Source organism: Triticum dicoccoides, chromosome 6B (assembly GCF_002162155.2).
Source record: "Triticum dicoccoides isolate Atlit2015 ecotype Zavitan chromosome 6B, WEW_v2.0, whole genome shotgun sequence".
In the NCBI taxonomy this organism is placed as follows: Eukaryota; Viridiplantae; Streptophyta; class Magnoliopsida; order Poales; family Poaceae; genus Triticum; species Triticum dicoccoides.
In genome coordinates this window covers 78,920,440-78,943,043 of record NC_041391.1, presented here as the reverse complement: position 1 = coordinate 78,943,043, position 22,604 = coordinate 78,920,440, and the positions used below count along the sequence as shown (strand labels likewise).

Genomic DNA, 22,604 nt, shown 5'->3' with positions numbered 1-22,604 from the left:
GGCTCCAGAAATGCTTCATCTACACTACAAGAACCCCCAACGATATTTTAGGATTTGTTGTTTCTCCCACCTCCCACCTCCCGCATTTCGCCCTTAGAGATAACCTCCTTCGTCCCTAAAAAAATAAAAAAAAATCAAACCTTCCCATACCCACACCTCCGTCAATACCTCATCCACCCAAACCACGCAGCCAAATTTTCTATCTGCCATCTCCTCTCCCCCGATTCCCCTCTCTCCACCAGATCCGGCGCTGTCCCGCGCCGTCGCTCATAGGCCAATCTCCCCCTCAGAGCTCTCCTCCTATATTTCTCCATGGCGACGTCCTCCATGCCACTGCTCGCGTCTCTGCAGTAACCCTAGTCGACACGGATCACCGGCGCAGCTCGCTCGCCTCTGTTTTGGAGGCCACTACCCCGCGTTGTTGCTGCCGACTCAGTGATGGTCGGCAGTGGAGACGGGCCCGAAGTTAGAGGAGTATGGGGTGGAGATCTGCCGCCAATTGGATCCAGCGCGTGCGGGTGGTTCTTGCGGCTCAGAAAGCCTTCGGCGGCGAAGGTGCTCTTTTTGGCTTTATTTTGGCGCCGCGCATCGTCTTGCTCTGGTCGCCCTGCGTTCGTTTGCCTGCAAATGCGTGCATGCTTGGCTCATGTGCATGTGTCTGTATGACTGTATGGCCTGTGCGTGCTGATGGAACGTACAACTCTTGGTGACACTGATTGTTTGCTACTGTGCTGATTGCTATTGCCACGGCTGCTGATTTTGCTGCTCCTTAGTACCTGTACATATAGTATATAGAAGATGATTGCAGCTGACATTGATTGTTTGCTACTGCAGCTGGTTGCTATTGCTGCTGCCACTGAAAGCTATTGCCGCAGCTGCTGATTTTGCTGATCCTGGTAGTACCTATACAGTAGATAGAAGATAATATGCATTCCCAAATAAAAAATATAGAAGATGGCATTCCCAAATAAAAATGTTGAAGATCTGTATATTTTACAATGCGTACAATAATAATTATGGAACCTTATAGCTCCTTATTGATTCCATGGTCTCTTTTACTTACAATTGTTTGTATTATTTGTTCCACCTGTATCTCATCATGTGTTTATTTCCCTTGCATTTTTTCTGCCTTCAAGATGTCAACTAACAATCTGATTGTCTCTAAATACTTGCAGTAGCCGTGATGTTGGTATGAAACTGTCCTACAAGTGAGGTTTCGAACTGTTGACAATAGATGCGCAAATAGATAAGATTGTGTTAAAATCTTTAACTTGCCTTGGATGATTGTGTAAGGGATTAACTTGCTTTAATGGCGCGCAGCTTCAGGGGCACATGGAAATGTAGAGCTTACGACATCATCGCAGAAAGTGGGGGAACCCATTAGCTTACTTGATAAACTCTCCCCTGGTTCAGGCCACCAAGGTGTCCATTTCCTTATCTTCTCCTCATGACGTAGCATTCTTATGATTATTCCATGTCCTTAATTTTTATACTAACTTGTCCAACGAGTCTTCGTTAGTTAAGTGTGTCGATATATGTCTATTTTTCCGGTCTTAACTTTTTTCAGGCCCGTATTTTGTAGATTCATATAGGTATGATATTCAGTTATTCGATGGCATGGCAAATGATACATGATTATGGAGTCGAGTTGTGACAAAGATCAAATTCTCTTGGTTCTGTGATATGCTACATTGGCAGCAAAGGCAAATGGTAGTGTTTCTTAAAACTGGGTATATACTAATATAAAACTGTTCATCCATTACTTATGTTTGCTTGGATTCAGATTGTTCAGCCATTACATAGGTCACCCCTGGTGCATTTTCTTAAATATGTATTCAGCTTTAGTGCTAAGTTGGTCTTGATGTCGTTTCTTCTACTGGTTTTAAGAATCTTTTTCTTGAATTGAGAACTTCTAATGTGACATTGTAGTTCTTAGGTAACTACGAGTTTTTTGTGATGTAGATTAGTTACAGATTTTTGAGCTGTTGTCATAGAGTTTTTTTCTCCTAACAAATCATACCAAGCATGAGCAGTACGTGAGTATTGGTGACACAACTATTTAATGCCGAGACCTTTGGGAAACGGATATGTCCAATTTTGTATAATTGATATTATTGCTTACCTACTCATCATTTAGTTTGTTACTGAATTCATCTCGTTGTTGATATAATATAATCTTTGGACAATTTTTAGTAGTGAATACATGCTGCTGGTTGTTCACAATGAACATGCACATTTGATTAGTCAAAGATAATCAATGTTTTAACATGTACCCCTACTAAGTAATTTGTTAGACGTACACAAGATTACCCCCCCCCCCCCACACACACACACTTTCTTGCACACCTGGTAATTTTTATGTGGATCCTTTTAGGTATAGTGTATACTATGTATATTTTTAAACTTCATTTCTAATTTATGTCTAATTAGTATTAGGATTTTTTTTGTAGGTTGAGAATTTCAATACTCGATGATTACTTGGATCTTGGAGGACATATGATGATTCATGATACTTGGAGGAGAAACAACACAGTTCTTTGAATGTTTAGAAATTTTATATTTTATATTTTTTGTAAGGAAAGGATGTACTCCTAAATGATGATACTTGCATTGTAATGCAGATTGTTCCATTGAATCAATATATCACTTCCATTTCGACTCTATCTAATTTTACTATAGTTGTACCTTGTAATGCCATTCGAAGTACCTACTGTTATAAATGATTATATATGGAGGTTATTCTATTTGCAAGCACTAGTGCAGATAACAATAGTGTTATGAAAGATCATATGGAGGTGTTCTATTTTGCAACACCAACGCATAGAAGCGTTGCATGAATTTGTTGTTGCCTTGCAACACATTATTTTCCAGATTACCAACGGATCTATATACGTTGTTGTAGACCCTTGCAACGCCACCAACAGCAACACATATGAATCCGTTGGTGTAGGCCTTAGCAACGCTTATAGGGGCAAACGACAACACATCGATGCGTTGCTAAAGGGGGGTTCTGGTTGTAGTAGTGGGCTCTGTGATAGAGACAAAAGCAAAGTGCCCACAAAAGTTAGGTAAATGTGAAGATTTTGAGCGAGTGAGAGGACCTGGTGCTTCAATGTCATCAATGATCTTCTCGATTTGCACTTCATTTGAAATGCGAGGATGAGCGGGTTGTCTTCGAGGAATTTAATCCGCATTCCCTTCAGGAGCATTTTCCTCAGCACCGTTTTCTTCAGGTGCGCCAGCTCGGTGTTCATCACGATCTGGAATGAATTCTTCAGCAGATTTTTCGGTAGGAATGACATCCTCAGTAGCTTTGAACTTGATAGAATCCTCAGGTGATGGTTCATCTATCACAGAAGGTAGGTGCTCTCTTTGCGAGCCATTAGTTTCATCGAACCGCACATCTACAGTTTCAACAACTTTGTGAAGAACGTTGTTGAAGACTCTGTAGGTGTGCGAGTCCTTTCCGTAACCAAGCATAAAACCTTCATGTGCTTTTGGTGAGAATTTGGAAGTGTGATGAGGATCTATAATCCAACATTTAGCACCGAAGACTTTGAAATAACTCACATTGGGCTTTTTGTCAGTGAGGAGTTCATAAGCAGTTTTCTTGAAGAATTTGTGAAGATATACCCTGTTGATGATGGGGCACGCAGTATCAATTGCATCAATCCAGAAACGACGAGGCGTTTTGTATTCATCAAGCATAGTGCGAGCCATTTCAGCAAGGGTTCTGTTCTTGCGCTCCACGACGCCATTCTGCTGAGAAGTATAAGGAGCAGATAACTCATGAGTAATACCAAGTTAATCAAGATAGCCATCAAGACCAGAATTCTTGTACTCGGTCCCATTGTCAGTTCTGATGTGCTTGATCTTCACACCAAAGTTGGTTGAAGCCCTCGAGGAAAATCGTTTGAAGACTTTATGCACTTCATGTTTGTAAGTGACAATGTGCACCCATGTGTAACGAGAATAATCATCAAAGATAACAAAGCCATATTGAGTTGCATCATTTAGAATTGCAGAATAATGATTAGGACCAAAGAGATCCATGTGAAGCAATTCAAATGGTCGAGTGGTGGTCATGATAGTCTTCGCTGGATGCTTGGCCTTTGTCATCTTTCCAGCTTCACAGGCTCCGCATAAGTGATCCTTGAGGAATTTGACATTCTCAATGCCAATGACATGCTTCTTATTTGCAAGCGTGTGCAGATTCCTCATGCTAGCATGACTAAGTCGTCGTTGCCATAGCCAACCTTCTGAAGCTTTTGCAAGTAAGCAGACAGCCGATTGTGGTCCTGTAGAGAAATCAATGATGTACAAGTCTCCTCTCCTAAAGCCTTTGAAGACTTTGGAATGGTCAGCTTCCATGATCACAACACAACGATATTATCCAAAGACAACAATCATATCGAGATCACAAAGCATTGAGACAGACATGAAGTTGTATCCTAAGGACTTGACAAGCATGACTTTTTCCATGTGTCGATCCTTTGATATCGCAACCTTACCTAGACCCAATACCTGACTTTTGCCTTTGTCAGCGAAGATGATATGCTTCAGATGTGACGGTGATAAGGGAGCATCCATTAGTAGATTCTTGTCACCAGTCATGTGATTGGTACATCCACTATCGAGGACCCACTCATTGGCTTTGGGTTGATCATCCTGCAGATGAATTAGTGCAACTTACGAACTCATATACTTCATCAGTGAAGAATATGACATCAATATCATCAGATCAATTTCATCAAGCAATAGCACAGATAAATCAGTATGAGGACGTGAGAAATGAAAGTTCATTTCTTCATGATTAGCCTGCGTCCTTTCAGGCAAATTCAGGTCTCCAGCAAATTCTTCAGACGTTTTGAGCATGTTTGGAGACCTGACCCTGCATAAGAGATTAGTTCTTTTTTTTCATCACCCACATCTGAAGGGGTGGAAAAGAATCATTACTCTGCGAGCACCATATGAGAAAGGTGGCATAGAAGCCAGCTCGCTTTGTTTCACATGAGAGGGGTTAGGGTAAGCATATGAATAAGCAGAGAAATTCTTCGAGGACTTATGAACATAATGATTTGAAGAATAATACTCATATTCATAGCCCTTAGCTCTACCCTGCGAAACGTGAGGAATTTTATCCTGTTGAGGAATTTGATCCACGTGAGGAATTTGGTCCATATGAGGACTTGGATCCATATGAAGAATTAGGTTCATATGAAGAATTTAATCTGGGGTTCCTATTCTTCACAGGTGGTGTCATGAGGACATTCACTTGAATACTTTCAAGACAACTTTTGGGAACCCAGATTTTCTTCATAGGGGAACCGTTCCTGCAGTTAGTGCCAACATATCTAGCAAATACTTCACCATTCTGATTTTTGAACAGTTTATAGTTGGAGTCAAATGACTCATCAGAAGAATGAGGAGATTCACATGTAAAGCCAGATAAATTGGATGGATCAACTGAAGGTCCCTTTGCAGCAACCCATGAGGTTTTGGGGTACTGCTCAGGCTTCCAATATGTTCCATCAGCATTGAGTTTTCTCTCAAAGTCAATACCATCTTTCCTAAGGTTCCTGTTGAGGATCTACTTTTTAAGCACATCACACAGAATCTAGTGCCCTTTGAGGCTTTTGTACATGCCTATCGTGTACAATTCCTTCGGCCCTGCATCATCAGTGGTACTAGCAATGTCCTCGGATGAGGAATTAGTGATAGCAGAGACATGTGAAGAATTTGTAACATTAGAAGCATTTGAACATTCATGTGATGAATTAGTAGATTCGCGTTCAATGCATTTCAGACATGGAGGAACAAATTCTTCCTGAGTAGCACTGATTTGTTGAGCAAGCAATGAATCACGCTCCTTCTGAAGATCTTCATAACTCACTCTTAGCTTCTCAAGATCTTGCTTTGTTTGAAGAAATTCATAAGAAAGCTTCTCGTGATCAGATAAGAGAGTGTTATGATGACCTTGAAGGTTATCAAACTTAGACTGAAGTCTCTGAAGATTTTCAATTAAGTCTTTAGTGCGATCCATTTCTTCACCCAACATATCATCACTTTTGTCTACCATGTTTTGAAGCTTTTCAATAGCCTTTTATTGTTTCACAACAATTTTAGCAAGTTTAGAGTAGTTGGGCTTGAGGTTTTCATCAGATTCATCCTCACTAGATTCAGAGGAGGGGTATTTAGTTACCTTGGCACCCTTTGCCATGAAGCAATAGGTGGGAGCATAGTCATCATTGCCTTCATCAACATTGTTGGTGTTGCCATTTTCTTCAGAGTTGAAGATAGACTTGCCGATGAATGTGGTAGCAAGCAGAGCTAGGCTTGCCACACTAGACTCAGACTCCTCGGATGCCTCCTCTTCCTCATGATCCTCAGATTCAGCCTCAGAGTCCATTTCCTTGCCAATGAATGCTCGAGCTTTCTTGGAGCTGATCTTCTTGTGAGATGAAGATTTTGAGGATTTTGTTGATGAAGACTTCGAAGATTTCTTCTTCTTCTTGACATCATCAGAACTATCATCCTTGTACTTCTTCTTCTTTAATTCCTTGTCCCACTGAGGATAATCTTGAATGTAGTGACCAGGTTTCTTGCATTTGTGGCATAGCCTCTTCTTGTAGTCACTGGATGAGGAATCATTGCTCCTTGAGGATTTTCCGAAGCGACCACATCTTGAGAACTTCTGAAATTTCTTCACAAGCAGTGCTAGTTCCTGGCTTAGTTCTTCAGGATCACCAAGGCTGCTAGTAGAGTCCTCTTCTTCAGACTCAGAGACTGCCTTGGCCTTCAGAGCACGTGGTTTATCATAGCTCGAACCATAGAGATCTCTCTTCTCAGCAAGCTGGAACTCATGAGTGTTTAGCCTCTCGAGGATATCAGTGGGATCAAGTGACTTGTAATCAGCACGCTCTTGAATCATTAGTGTCGGAGTGTCAAATGAGGAATCGAGTGATCTCAGCAATTTCTTCACCACCTCATGGTCGGTGATGTCAGTGGCGCCAAGCGCTTGAAGCTCATTGGAGATATCAGTGAGACGATTGAAGGTTTGCTGAACATTTTCATTGTCGAGTCTTTTGAAGCAGTTGAAGAGATTGCGAAGAATGTCAACACGAGAGTCACGTTGAGTTGAGACTCCTTCATTTACTTTGGAGAGCCTATCCCAGATAAGCTTAGCAGTTTCCAAAGCACTCACTCTACCATATTGTCCTTTGCTCAGATGGCCACATATGATGTTCTTCGCTTGAGAATCAAGTTGCTTGAATCTCTTCACATCAGCAGCATTCAGGGAAGGTGTGACTTAGGGAACACCATTTTCCACAACGTACCAGAGATTGTTATCAATTGCCTCAAGATGCATTCACATCTTATTTTTCTAGTAGGGGTAGTCTGTTCCATCAAAGGTAGGACACCCAGCAGAGACCTTAATCATACCTGTGGTCGACATAACTAAAACTCCAGGCGGTTAAACCAAAATCACACAGAACAAGGGAGTACCTTGCTCTGATACCAATTGAAAGTGCGTTATATCGACTAGAGGGGGGTGAATAGGCGATTTTTATGAATTCTTCACCGAGGAATTTGCTGGTGAGGAAATTCCTGAATGAAGAACTACTTGCAGCGGAATAAGTACTCAAAAGTAAACATAGCAGAACACATGCATAGTCATAACTCCTAAATGATGAAATGAATACAAGCACAGAGTACAGAAAGCGTAAGCACAGGATAACACAAGATGAAGACGAACAGACTGAAGAAATTGAACTGAGGAAATTGAGAAAGTCTTCAGTCAAAGTCTTCAAACAGATATGAACAAGCACACAACAACAAAAATGAGGAAATGAAAGAGTTGAAGAAATAGAACCAGTAAGCTCGGTGAAGACAATGATTTGGTAGACTAGTTCCAACTGCTGTCTCAGTTGTATATCTGGTTGGAGCGGCTGAGTATTTAAACACGAGGACACACAGTCCCGGACACACAGTCCTCACCGTATTCTCCTTGAGCTAAAGTCACACAAATCTCGCCCAATCACTCATGGTAAGTCTTCAGGTGACTTCCGGACCTTCACAAACTCGGTCACTCGGCGATCCACAATTCCTCTTGGATGCTCTAGACCTTGACGCCTAACCATCTGGAAGAAGCACGGTCTTCAAAGGAAACAAGCGCCAGATCCACGCAGGATCAATCTCTTCAGTGATGCTCAATCACTTTGGGGTTTTGTAGGTTTGGGTTTGGGTTTTCCTCACTTGATGATTTTCACTCAAAGTCTTCGGAGGATGGGATACTCTCAATTGACAAGTGTCAGTTTCTCTCGGAGCAGCCAACCAACTAGTGGTTGTAGGGGATGGCTATTTATAGCCTAGGGAGCAGCCCGACATGATAAGACATAAATGCCCTTGTCTGATATGTCGGTGGGAAACGACACCTATGGGATCACTGGAATCCCTTCTACGGTTGCGGGGAGCGGGAATCGTGAGAAGAGCAGGACTAGCAGGCGACACAGAGGGATTTACCTAGGTTCGGGCCGCAAAGATGCGTAAAACCCTACGATTCTGCTTTGTTGGTTGTATTAGTCCTTGAGCTCTTGAACTAGCTCTTGGTGTTGTGGGGTTCAAAAGAGCCGAATCCCTTCTCAGTATGCCATGGGCCTCCTTTTATAGGCGAAAGGGGCTGCCACAGTGGCACACAGGAGGTAGAAAGTGCTACAGCATTGTGAGGTTATCGCTAGCATTACAGGACAAGACACATTTAATGCGAGGCTTAGGTGTCCCTCACTTTATCGAGGACGGGGGTGAGGCCCGACCAGTCTGTCGTCGCCCTTCCTGGCTTCGACACGCGCCCCGGCCAGCAAGGTATGCAGCGCCATGTAGGCAGGCAGGCAGCTGAGGTGGCGCGGTGGTAGAGCCCCCACGAAGGGCTGCATGTTGCCACGCAGGTGCCTACCCAACTGGTTGGGTCGGCAGCTGCATGCGAATGGTGGCGGTGGAGACTTGCTGGCGCGGGCCTAGCAGTGGCCCTGCTGGCGTGCCTGGCGAGGGTCTTGTCGGGTGACTCGGCAAGGGTCTTGCCAGGTGGCCCGGCAAGGGTCTTGCCGTGGTGCACTGGCTTCCCCGGCAAGGATCTTGCCGAGGGCCCTGTGGGTTTCTTCGGTGAGGATGGTTGCCTTCCTATCCTCTTTTGATCTTGACTGTTCTTTGTCTTCACAAAGATCTGCATGCCACCACAGAGGTGCCTCTTGAACCCCGTCCCAACGCGTCTGCTTAGCGTTAGTGGGCTTGAAGGTGGCTCGCTCAGCTGCGATGGACGAGCTGCCCCGACAAGGATCTTGCCGGGGCTGCTGAGGCTGCCCTAGGCAAGGGTCCTTGCCGGGGCAACCTGCATCGCCCGTGCGACCTTTGTGGTTTTGGTCCTTGTTGTTGCTTCGCTTGTCCTTGTGGCTTCGGCTTCTCTCGGGCTTCCCTTTCCTACAGTGTTTGTGCGTGATCGTGGCGGGAGGCTCCGACTGCCCGTGCACAAGTAAAGGGGTCAAAAGCAGAGCCCCTACTTTTGTACACTGACAGGAGCCCCCGGGCATGGGCCATACATCGGCGCAGCGCGTTGTTGGGCCATGCCCAGAACGGTGCGCGGGCAGTTGGGGCGGACTTTTACCGCGGTAACTGATCTGTCCGTTGCGCTTCCCCCCCACGACCTGCGTCGGATGCGCATCGTGGGGGAGCGCGTGTGACGTGGGAGGCATGCGTGGGATGGCGTCCGCACGCATGCGTCGCATCGCAGTTAATGGGAAAGGAGGCGGCCCGCGCCTTCCCCATAAGAAGGAATAACCACGGGCGCACTGCTCACTTTTCCCCTTCCCTGCGCCTTCCTCAATCTTGAAAATCGTCGCCCCTCTCTCTTCCTCCTCGAGCCCCCTGCTTTTGCTCATCGTCGACGCGCTCCCGCCATCCCCCGCCTTCTGCGACCGCAATGGCGCCCAAATCCACCAAAGGAAAGGGGGTAGCCAGAGATGCCGGTGCGGCGGAGCCGTCGGAGAATGAGCTGGTGGTGCGACGGGCGCAATCCACCCTCTTTCCCTCGACGGTCGATGTTCCAATGCTCTCGGAGTACTACAAGCTTCTGTGGGGCGTGAAGACGAGGGAGAAACGATGGGGCATCCAGCCACATGCGTTGTCCCTGCCAGTGTCGGGCCCGCCCCAAATCGGTACCCTTTCTTCGTCGACTATTTCTCTTGCGGGCTCTGTCCCCCTTTCTCTGATTTCTTCAAGGATATCATGTATACCTTCGGCTTCCGCCTTCTGGATTTTACCCCAAATGTCGTGGCGTGCATGGCCCTTTTCGCACACCTCTGCGAGGGTTTCGCCGAGGTTCATCCCAACATGGCGCTCTTCCGCCACTACTTCTCCCCTCAGATCCAAAAGGGAGACGCCATTACCAGTAGCGTCGCTTGGAACCCGAGGGCCAAGGGAGCGTACCCAAAGGGCACCATGAAGGAGAGGTGAGAAGAGTGGTGAGGCCTATGGTGCTTTATCGAAGAGGAGAACCTGTCGGCATTCTGTGAAGTTCGTCAGGTGGCGCCGGTCCGCGGAAAAGACTGGTGCGACATCGACGTCGACGACGAGAAGCTCACGATTGCCACCACCAGAATCCTCCGGCTTACCCGGCCCGGGCTCACCCTTGAGATGATCGGCGCGGACTTCATCCGCCGTCGGATCGCTCCTCTGCACGACAAGGGGAGGCCGACCTGGCTTTTTGTCAATGCTGCTGATATCATGAGGCTCCGCCCCGGCCTCGACCACAACCTGACGGTGCTGCGGCACGCCCACCTCTGCCAGCGGATTTTCCAGCTTGAGGTGAATGAAGAAGGCGAGGTCGAGCGGTCCGGCAAGGTGGCAAGGGCTGCCGCGAAGGCTGGCAAGGTGGACAAGGAGTGGTCCCGCTCAGCAACAACTCTCGTCGGTCAGAGATCATCGCCATGATGCCACTCTTCAACGCGCATGGCCTCGACCCGAGCTGGGTTGAGCCTGACGAGCTCAAGGTGCAGGAGTTCTTTGACACCTTGCACGAGGCGTACATCGTCGACGAGCCACGGCTTGTCCAGGATACTTCTCAGGAAGAGTTGGACTACATCGCCGGCAGGTTGCGGGAGGCAAGGCTTGCCGAGGAGTCGGCAAGGCTTGCCGTGGAGGCCGGCAGCACTGGCGGCACGGTGTACAACATCACGGCGAAAGAGGAGGACCTCTCCCGGTGGGCGGCGGCCACTGGGGAGGCCAGCGACGCCAGCGCCGGGCCCCCCTTGTCGAGGATGTCGTTGATGGGGCTTCGGAGGAGGACGAAGCGGAGGAGATCGCGGCCTCCGCCCTTCCGGCCACTGGGAGGGGGCGAGTTCTGCGGTGGGCCGCCTCCGGCGAGCCGATTCGCCCTGGCCGGGCCGCGTAGCTGCGGCTGGCTCAGGGAGCGGTGACGCGCCAGACGAGGGCCGAAGTGACGAAGAAGGTAGCGGAGGCCAAGGTGGTGAGGAGGAAGACACCTGTTTCCTCATCGTCCAGGCGTGCCCAGACGCCACCGCCTTCCCCGCCGCCGGCAGATGTTGGCGCGGGGATTGCCTTCGACTTTGGGCCCCTCTGCCCGGATAGATACTCTGGGTCACCCAGCCTGGAGAGAAAAAGGAAAGCACCAGAGGAGGAGGAGGAGGAAGGAAATGACGAGTAAGCCTCTGCTTTCCTCCCTCATTCCTTGCACTTCCCCTGACAGTGTTGCTCACTTGTTTTCATCTTGCAGGGATGTGGAGACGCTGGCCTAGAGGATGAAGAGGGCCCGGACTTTGGAGAGTGGCCAGCCCCCGGCAGGCACCTCCGGCACGCCACTGGTGGTGTCAAGCAGCCCGGACAGCAGCCCCCGGCCCATCCCCCAGCATGAGTCCACCACCCACCCTTCATCGACATGCGTCATGCGCGAGGCTTTAGTGCTAACCATGCCGTGGATGCAGGAGGAGAGCAGCACCAAGGGGAGCCACAAAGGGCTTCTCCTATCGTGCCGCCTCCGTCGACCACACCGCCCCGAGGGGCGTCCCCGGCAAGGGCACCAAGCCCTGAGGCCATGCACATGGAGGAGGGGGAGGAGAACGCAGGCGCCGGTGGCTTTGCTTCGGCGCCGGACCTTGGCAGAGAAAGGGCTTCCGCCTCTCGGCCTGGGGCAGGTAAGCCATTTGCTCCCCGCCCACGCATGCATCTTTCCTTCTTTTCTTTGCCATGTCGTCAATTTTGTCTTATTTCCTTCTCTGGCGTCCAGATTCCTCCTCGATGGATCCAGAGGACGTCGGCACCGTGATTAAGGACGTCGCCGAGGATGCCGTGGCGGAGGCCGAGAAGATTACCGCTGAGGAGAGCGCTCGGGGTGCTGCTGAAGACGCCGCCAAGGGGCCCACTGATAGGCCCGACAAGGGGCATGCCGAGGGGCCCGACAAGGGGCCCGCCGAAGAGACCGGCAAGGCCACCGCCGAGGAGGCGGCGATCGACGACCAGCCCTCCTCCTCTGCTGCTTCTGGCTCCGGCAAGTACCTGAAGGTGGGCGAGGACCTCTTCGTCCACCTTCCAGGCGCGTCTAGCTCCAGGGCCCCCATCAAGGGGGAGTTGCTCGACGGCGAGGTGCTTGCCGCTGTTGGGCTTGACGTCGTCGACGAGCCGAGCATCGATGGTGATGGCTCCCAGGAGGAGCGACTGCTCCGGGCCATGGGCGCCAACTTCCGGAAACTCCAGGCTCTCGACCGCGCTCGCCTGGACAAGGCCAAGTCCAAGACGGCGGTGGTGGAAAAAGTGGAGGCAGACTTCGAGGGGCGCGTCACCGAGGCGCAAGATTGGTGGCGCCAGGGTTAGGACGAGCTGAAGGCCGCTCAGAGCAAGCTGGCCAGGCGCGACCTGGAGCTCACCATGAGGCTGGCCGACATCAAGAAGGCCCAGGAGACGGCGAAGAGGCTGGCCGATGAAGCCGCAGCCGTCTGGTCCCAGCACGAGGCCGCCCTGAAGACCTAGGAGGAGGACCTTGCCGAGCGTGAGGAGAAGCTTGCCGCCACACTCCGCGTCAAGGACGAGGAGGTGGACAAGCTTGTCCTGCAGTGGACCCAAGAGCTGGAGCGGAGGCATCAGGAGGCACTCAACACCCAAGCTCAGGCCCACGCCGGCAAGGTGAAGGAGCTGGAGGATCAAGCTCTGAGGCTGGCCCAGGAGAAGCATACACTCAACGGTGCCCTGACAGTGGCGCAGGGCGAGATCATCGCCAAGTCTGGAGAGCTCTCCGAAGCCAACGCCTCCATCAAAGATCTGAAGCTGAAGCTGGGAGAGCTCGAGGACACACTGTCGGCGGCCTTGACCCGGGAGGGACTCCTGACAAGGGAGCTGGAGACGGAGAAGCGGCTGCTGAGGAACGAGACCGCCAACCTCAAGGATCACAAGGCGGACGAGAAACGCTGGCTCGGGCGCCTTGCCGCCGTCACAAACTCGGCCGCCGACCAGCTGGCCATCACGGGGATGCCGGGCATGGAGTACGCCCCGGAGGTGAACCTGAGCTCCAACGCCAGCCTGACCATATACTTTTAGAGGGTCGTTGGCGCCCTGAAGCGGCTCCACTCCAATCGGGCGGCCTCCCTGGCAGAAGAGTCCAAGATTCTTTGCCAGGGAACCATCACCAGGGTGCTCGTCAGGATAGCGCATTGGCATCCTGACCTCGACTTCGAAGCGGTGCTGAAGAGCTTGCTGGAGGATGCTGACATCGCAGCGCTCAATGAGCCTATCCAGCCCATCCTCAGCCGCATCGACAAAATCAATAGGTTGGGGGGCCAGCGCCGAGACTGAGCACCCCGTTTCTTATCGCCGCTACAGGTTCATGACCAAGACAATGCTATCCTTAGTTAGAACCGCGGTGACAATTTATGTAATATAACTCTACAGTACTCCTGAAACTATGCATGTTATTTTCCCGTTAGATTTCCTTTGTATGTATGCCCCACGTCGACTGGGTAAGCTTGCCGGCGCGTAAACCCAGGGCGGCGCCTTGAGGACGGATCCTCATTAGCCTGTCGGGTGTGCTTGCTGCCGGCGAAGCACCTTACCACCGCCAGCGCGGCCGCTCGATCTGTCGAGCTTGACTCGAGTCAGAAACGAGAGCGTAGCTGGTGGCGAAAGGCTACCCTGCCGCTCTCGACGCGGCCGCTCGAACTGTTGAGCGGACTCGAAACAGAACAAGGGCGTTGCCAATCGCAGGAGGGCCCCTTCGCGTACAGGTTTTCCATACATAGGCAGAATCGTCGAGGATAACAACCTTATATTTAAGGATAAAAGCTTAAAGTTTAGCATGATTTAGCTCTTTCGTCGCTGCCTCGGCGTCCTTCGCGCCAATGGGTAGCACCGCCCTCTTGGCCGCTTTCTCCGCAGGAGCCATGGCAATGATGAACTGCTAGGCCTACCGCTAGGCCAGATTCTCACAATTTGCGCTCCCCTGCCTGGCGCGCCAAAGATGTCGGTGGGAAATGACACCTATGGTATCACTGGAATCCCTTCTACGGTTGTGGGGCGCGGGGATCGTGAGAAGAGCAGGACTAGCAGGCGAAACAGAGGGATTTACCCAGCTTTGGGCCGCAAAGATGCGTAAAACCCTACGATCCTGCTTTGGTGGTTGTATTAGTGTTCTTGAGCTCTTGAACTAGCTCTGGGTGATGTGGGGTTCAAAAGAGCCGAATCCCTTCTCAGTATGCCATGGGCATCCTTTTATAGGCGAAAGGGGTTGCCACAGTGGCACACAAGAGGTGGAAAGTGCTACAGCATTGTGAGGTTATCGCTAGGATTACAGGACAAGACGCATTTAATGTGAGGCTTAGGTGTCCCTCACTTTATCGGGGAAGGGGGTGAGGCTCGTCCCGTCTGTCGCCGCCCTTCCTGGCTTCGACACACGCCCCGGCCAGCAATGCATGCAGCGCCATGTAGGCATGCATGCAGCTGAGGTGGCGCGGTGGTAGAGCCCCCACGAAGGGTTGCATGTTGCCGCGCAGGTGCCTGCCCAGCTGGTTGGGTCGGCAGCTGCATGCGAATGGTGGCGGTGGAGACTTGCTGGCGCGGGCCTGGCAGTGGCCCTGTTGGCGTGCCTGGCGAGGGTCTTGTCGGGTGACCCGGCAAGGGTCTTGCCTGGTGGCCCGGCAAGGGTCTTGCTGTGGCGCGCTGGCTTCCCCGGCAAGGATCTTGCCGGGGCCCCTGTGGGTTTCTTCGGTGAGGATGGTTGCCTTCCTATCCTCTTTTGGTCTTGATTGTACTTTGTCTTCACAAAGATCTGCATGCCACCACGGAGGTGCCTCCTGAACCTCGTCCCAACGCGCTGCTTAGCGTTCGTGGGCTCGAAGGTGGCTCGCTCAGCTGGGGTGGACAAGCTGCCCCGACAAGGATCTTGCCGGGGCTGCTGAGGCTGCCCTAGGCAAGGGTCCTTGCCGGGGCAACCTGCATCGTCCGTGCGACCTTTGTTGTTTTGGTCCTTGTTGTTGCTTCACTTGTCCTTGTGGCTTAGGCTTCTCTCCGGCTTCCCTTTCCTGCCGTGTCTATGCGTGACCGTGGCGGGAGGCTCCGACTGCCCGTGCACAAGTAAAGGGGTCAAAAGCAGAGCCCCTACTTTTGTACACCAACATGATATGACCGGGGTAGATATTTTGGGACAGCTGGCGCATAGCACAGCAACGGTCGGAATATTTGACTCTCAAATTCCTCAGGGCTATCATGTTCCTCACTATGTAGGCAATCCACACTGGCGAATTCCTAACTCCTTAGTCAGAACAAATTCCTCAGGGACCAGAAGAACTTCTTCTCTGTCACTAAATAATATGACTGAACTATGTGAGATTTCCAATGGCTTCACTCGAAGGGATTGGTAGGTGTAGGATTTTGAGTTGAGCATCACATGGAAATTTTTCCTTAGTATTTCCTCGACCCCCTTTAATAGTACGGTGTTTCCTATGACTCAAGAAAGAGAAAATGAAACTATGAAATACAGAGTCTTCACGCTTCATGTTCCTCGAATGATTGCCAAGTCTTCAAGGTCACACCAATTTCTTCACTTTCAAAATCTTCAGAAAGTCTTCAGATATCCAAAGTCTTCAGTTGAAGAACTTCATTTTTAGGGGTCGACTTTCTCTGTAAATATCAAACTCCTTATAGACTTATAGACCTGTGTACACTCACAAACGCATCAGTCTCTTAACCTATAAGTCTTCAATACACCAAAATCACGAAGGGGCACTAGATGCACTTACAACAAGGATGCGTTGCCCTGGCTTCTCATCACGGGGAACAGACAACCACAACCTTGGCAGTCAAGCGGATCATATCTCGCACAAGAAAGGAGGAGAAGAAAGGCATACGAACCATGATCATGGCAACTACCTGGGTGATTTGGAACGCCAGAAACAATTCTGTCTTCAGAGCCATAGAAGCAGAGCCACTCATGATCATCAGGGCGATTCGGGAGAGCATGGAACAATGGTGCCTCGCGGGAGCCAAGGCCATCGAGACCCCGTTTGGGGATATATGCGCGAGATAAAAACCTTAGCTATTTAGTTCATTGGGGAGGGCGGGGGGATTTCCATGCCAGCCCCCTTGCCCAAACCTTTTTTCTCTGTTCCTTTTGATCTGATCGTTTTTGGATCAAAAACTTTGTGTTCTCTCCTTCTAAATCTAATGATGCCAGCCGAGCTGGATCTTTCAAAAAAAATCCAGAAAAATCGGATACATGCTTCTAGGTGTAGTGTGCCACCGATCTGGGGATGGAGCTCGTGCCCGCCCGAGAAAGAGATGATCCCTGTTGCACCTTTCCGACGTAAGATACAAGAAGGAGGTTATCGACGGCTAGACGGAGATGGAGGCGGCGTTCCGACGGGGCAGCCGAGGACCGCGCCATGAGGAGGTGCGTGCCGAACGATACAACGGCGGCGGCGCAACATGTGTCGTGGGTGAGAGAGGAGAGATCGGGGGTGGGATTAGCCATGAGAGATCGGGTGGAATGGGAGGAAACGTTACTTGACCGTCCACCCGAGATCGGACGTTCCTAGTATAGGCAAACGAGAGGGCCTAGATTTGGTTTCGGGAGTAGCTGCCAAAAGGACAGTCGGCCCAGGAGCAGCCCACACACAAGAGGAAGTGTATCGGACGGCCATCAACGATCAATCCAAGAAATCCAACGGCAAGGAGTGTGGATGCATGAGAGGGCTGCGTTAGGCTCGGTTATACTGTCTTTAATGACCTTCTCTAGTTGGTGTTTGTATCTGGGATAATCTATGGTTGATGGCGATCATGGATGTATGTCTATGTTTTTTTAGGCAAGGATGTATGTCTATGTAGTTCAAGGATGCTCATGAACATGTTTTCTTTTCTGCAAACTGTTGGTAATATTGCAGACTATGTCTATCCCGTGAGTTTTTTTTCTTGTAGTTCTCAATCATGTTAAGATATCTGGTCACCTATGTGTGTGAACTAGCCTTAGCATACAAGATTTTCCATTCAGTCTGTGATTTTTGAAACATTTAGTATGCATTCAGTCAGAGAGGTTGCCAAGCAGAGTAAGGTTAAACAGACAAAAAAAAGGAGAGTTTTTTTCATTTAAAAAAACTACGTGAGTTGCCTTGCAGCCTCATTCAAAATTCACAATGCCCAGGAAAAGCAGTGGACCTATTTGGTCCGGAGGAAAATAAAACTAAAACCCAATAGGTATCGGAAAAGGCTGAAGGGGTACCGAGGAAGACGTTATTGGTCCAAAATTTGACTGATGCCAAAATCGAAATCAGTCGATTGTAGACAGTCCCGCTTTTTTTTTCCAAAAATGATAAATCCTGAACGTTCGGATTTTAAGCATGCCAACCCGAACATTTTTCATGACAAATTTAGTTCACGCGAGGTTGGCAAACATGGAAATTTTCTGATAAAAAATAACTAAGACAAAATTGTCATGTCTCCACAACTAAAGTGGCCATCTCACATCAACTAAAGTTATCATGAAAAAACGTTCGTGATAAAATGCTTAAAATCCAAACTTTTGGGATTTATCGGGTTTTTTTTTTGCTAGACACAGGGCTGGCATATAAAAAAAGACATGTGTACTGGGCTTTATGGGCTGCAACGATGAAGAGGCTGCAGCATCGTCTCACTTTGACCTCACTCGCTCATCCCTCCTCGACCGCAACGCCCCTGCGGAGAGAAGAAGCTGCGGCGGCGACCTGAGCCCGTCCCCGGCGGCGGCCACCGACGCTTCTTTTCCTTCCTCCCGATTCGATTCAGGCGAGTCTTTCTGCTTCCTGCCCGCTCCCGGTTCCGTTTCTCGTTCTCCTCTTCCCGCGGGATCAAACCCTAGCTATCTAGGTTTAGGTTTTCCTCCCAAACTAACTCCTGCCTACATTTACTTGTCGCGGCAGCTCAGCTGAGAGGGGAGATTGGATGATGGATACGGCTGTGGAGGTTTCCCGACGGTAAGACCCGCCCAGTTCCTCCACCCCACATTTCATTATTATTACAGTTTGATTGTAATATATGTCCTGCAACGGCATTGGCTGAAGAAATCAGGTTTATTGCATTAACGCTGGTTTTGCATTTGTTCGGCGCTGCCGATTTTCCAGGGTCCGTCCCGAGAAGAAACTATGCGCTGATGCCGATGGCGAGACACGCCAGTGTCCCCGGACAACAACGGCGGCCGTGGACCCTGTCTCCAAGGTGCTTGGGGACGACAATCTCCTCGGGGAGATCCTCCTGCGCGTCGGCTTCCCCACCACACTCGTCCGTGCCACCCTCGTGCGCAGGGGCTGGTACCAGCTCGCCTCGGACCGGGGTTTCCTCTGCCGGTTCCGTGAGCTCCACCCGCCCCGCCTACTTGGCTTTTACATCGACACCGGGTTGGTCTGGCCGAAGTCGATGGCCGTCCCGCGCTTCGTCCCGATGCTTCCCCAGCCCCCAGAGTTTGCCGCTGTTGTCCGCCGCATGGCGAGCCACAACTTCGGTACCCGCGAGGTGCCATGGATCATGGACTCCCGAAACGGCAGCATCTTCACCAGACATCGTGAAAGAAGAGAACTATCATATGGAGTGTACCACCCGCTTTGTCCTGAGAGAGGCATTGACGACATCCCACCACTCCCAAGTGCCCAGGATCGCAATCGCCTAAATTTTGGTGCTATTCTCTCGAAAGAAGAAGGCAATGGCTTGTCCTACTTTTATGTGTTGACGGAGGTTTGTGATGAGACAGAAAAATTCACTATGCGTGTGTATATGTTGCAAGGCAGTGTTTGGTGCTTGCATACCTTGGCCACATACCAGCTCCATCTTCCACTACCCAGAGCAATAGTTGTGCTCGTCGACAATAAAATCTATATGGTGGCCTCCCCCGCCGATGACATTATTGTCTTGGATTTGACGGACTCAAGTTTGTATAGATCCAGCTCCCACCTGGAGTGAAGTATCACAGTTTCAACACCATCTTGTCACGGGCAGATGATCCTTCCGGTATATATCTCATCCATGTCAATGGCTTTAAACTTCACATCTGGCTTCATAAGGGGGACAACTGGTTGCTGGTCGATACCATTTGTTTGCACGAGATGTGTGCTAATCTGAGGATGCTAGATAACACGCCTGAGGATGAGCATACTGGCCGTTGCTATATATGTCAGACAGGGGATAATGCTGAGTTTCTGTTCTTAAAAAATGTGTGGATGTGTGCTCTATCTGGATGTCAAGAACAGGACACTCCGTAAAGTGCATGCGATGGCACAAAAGGATCGACATTTCACTGATGTCTACCCTTTTATGATGGTTTGGCCTCCCACATTCCCCGCGCTCAAGGATGGTCCTGCAAGGTTTGCCTTTTGCCTTTTAGTTGATCTGTACACTGCTCTAGTTGAAGTAACATGGTCAGTGTGCATCGTTTATTGCATTGTTTGGTATATCTGTTTGGTATAACTAGTATGACTTACATCTGAAATTGTTAATACCTGATCTTTTGGAATGTTGCTTATTGGATCGTATATTCTTTTCTTAAAGACAAGTGGATTGGTAAGTTTACACAACTGGGTATGCTTTAAGCTTATGCATGATGTGTGAGTCAGACATGTCTCACCATGAAAATTTTCCCTTTCTACAAAAAGTGGCTAGTCTAGGCTAACTTTAGTTTCCGAGTGTACATAACATGTTAGTGACTATCATTGTACTAGTTACTTGGCTTGCTAGTCCATTTGAAACATAATAAAATATTCTGATGCTGAATTACTTCGATCCTGATCCTTCACGTGCTTCCCTGGACCAGGAATGCCATGTGAAGGAGGAGAATATCAGGATGCTTTTGGATGATCGGCGACAAGGGCATCGCCAGGGCAGCACAGGGAGCTGCATTTCCTTAGTAGCTGTTGTGAGTTGTAGGGTCCACTGTCCAGACATGGCTGATTTTGGAATGCTTTCTCCATTGTAATCAGTAATATATTTCTCCTTCTCTGCTGTTAGCTGAAGAAGATGCCAGAGGAACATCTTAAGAATACAATTCATTGAATGTTCTGTCTTTTCAGAGAACAGAGTGTTCCTTGTCCCATTTGCACGAGTAATCCACTGTCTGGAGAACCAGATATGTTTATAAAATGGATATGCTTAACTGCAAGTGAGAGTATTCTGACAATTTATTCAGATTCTGAAACCCCCAAACCGCTGATGGCTTGGTCCGGCAGATCTGAAGTTCTTCTGAACTTATAAAGGGAAACTTTTTTCTCTTCATTTTCTGTTTCTCAACTCTACAGGAACTGCACACTGATGCTCTTGGCTGAATTTGAAATGCTTTCTCCACTGTAGTCAGTACTATATGCTGGTGTCAGGCTGTTCAACAGTTTTCTGCTTCTCTGCTGGTAGCTGAGGATTAGTTATTTCTTCATAAGAACACAATTCTCAGTGAAACCAGAGCGATCATCGCCGCGTTTGCGCAAGAAATCAACTATTTTCAGTTTTTCACATGGTGGACAGGACAGCCTAATTACAGTTGGATGGTTGACTTGACTGATAGCAAGTGTCACATCGATTTCCCAGTCCATGCTCACCTGGTTCTGCAGATCTCAACCTCTGAACTAATCAAAGGGAAACTCTTGCTTTCATTTTCTTCTAGGAATAAGTGCCATCTTTCTTCTATTTCTTCATTTTCTTCATGTTCTTTGAGTTTCAATTTATCAAGGAGCTATCTCGGGAATAAATAAATGAAGGAAGGAAATAAGTTAGTGAGGAAGGAAATAAGAGGACGACATGCATAGAAAGAAAGGAAAGAAATAAGATGCCGAGTGAGAGAAATAAGGAAAGAAAGGAATTTGAGTTCCTGTGACAGGAAAGTAAGAAAGGCAAGCGGTCCAAATTAAGGAAGTAGCGGCTCTAAAATGGGATAATGGGTTGTGAATAATGCGTGGGATGGATGTAGGAACTGCTTATGAGCTCCAACTCACTGATTATGCACAGTGTGCGCGGTCAGAAAATCACTCCATTTTTTCTGCGATTGCGGCTGAATATCAGTTTTGTTTCAGTATGGTTACAAACACCCCTGACAATAGCTGGATTGGTGTTTCAGTTTTGTTTCACTTTTGGACATCCATGTGAGTATCTTGATTCTGCTTTCGCTTATCAGCTTGCAACGCCAGGTTTGGTGTTTGCGTGATTATTCAACTTCCGGCCATGTGTTACATTAGGATCAAATAGCTAACAGAAAGTTAAATAATCAGAGGCAGACTCTGCTATGAATGTTTAAGCTCTCACTGTATATGTGATAATATCGTACTGTATTCAGTATGATGCCCCTGACTCATATTCGTATTTTTAATTTCATGGCTAGAAATGGAGTTTTTGTGTTAACCATGTACTCAGTTCTTTCTAAAGAATACTTCTATATTTTTTTCTTCTTCTTTCCATCACCACTCTGAATATATTGATGTACTGAATAATATGTGTTTCGGTCCCAGCCTTTCTATCTCACTGTTAACAACTAATCAAAGTTTTGCTATCTTAAAGATATTTCTTAATATAACCAAAATTTAGCTAGCATAGGCCACATATTTTGGCTTGTTCATTATAACATTTTAATAGGTAGATAATTATCAGTTTAAATGTTTTTTAAAGGAGAAAGGGCTTGCGAAAGCAGCGTGCGACGGTGTGATACCAAGCTCATCGCATTGAGATTTATCACGTGCCGTGAAATAGGTGGACAATATGACCAAGGAGGCGAAGAGATTGGTAACAGGGGTGGGTCGCTTGGAGCATGCGAGGATTTGCTTCCCCCGTCACAACGCATGAGCATATGTGCTAGTTTGGGCAAAAAAAAAAGGTACACCTCTCCCAGCGGAGAGAAAGAAGCGGCGCCTGCGACCGGAGCCCGGCACCGGCTACGGCCACCGACTTCTTATTCCCTCCCGCCGATTCAATTCAGGCAAGTCTTTCTCTTTGCTGTCCTCTCCCGGTTTCGTTTCTCCTCATCTCACGGGATCAAACCCTAGCTATCTAGGTTTTCCTCCCAAACTAACTCCTCCTACCTACATTTACTTGCCGCGGCAGCTCAGTCGTGGGGG

At 48.8% G+C, this 22,604-nt stretch overlaps 1 pseudogene; it reads left to right on the top strand.

Moving 5' to 3' along the window:
• The first annotated feature begins 18,180 nt into the window (after positions 1-18,180).
• Positions 18,181-20,508, top strand: LOC119326599 (annotated as a pseudogene).
• The last annotated feature ends 2,096 nt before the right edge of the window (positions 20,509-22,604 follow it).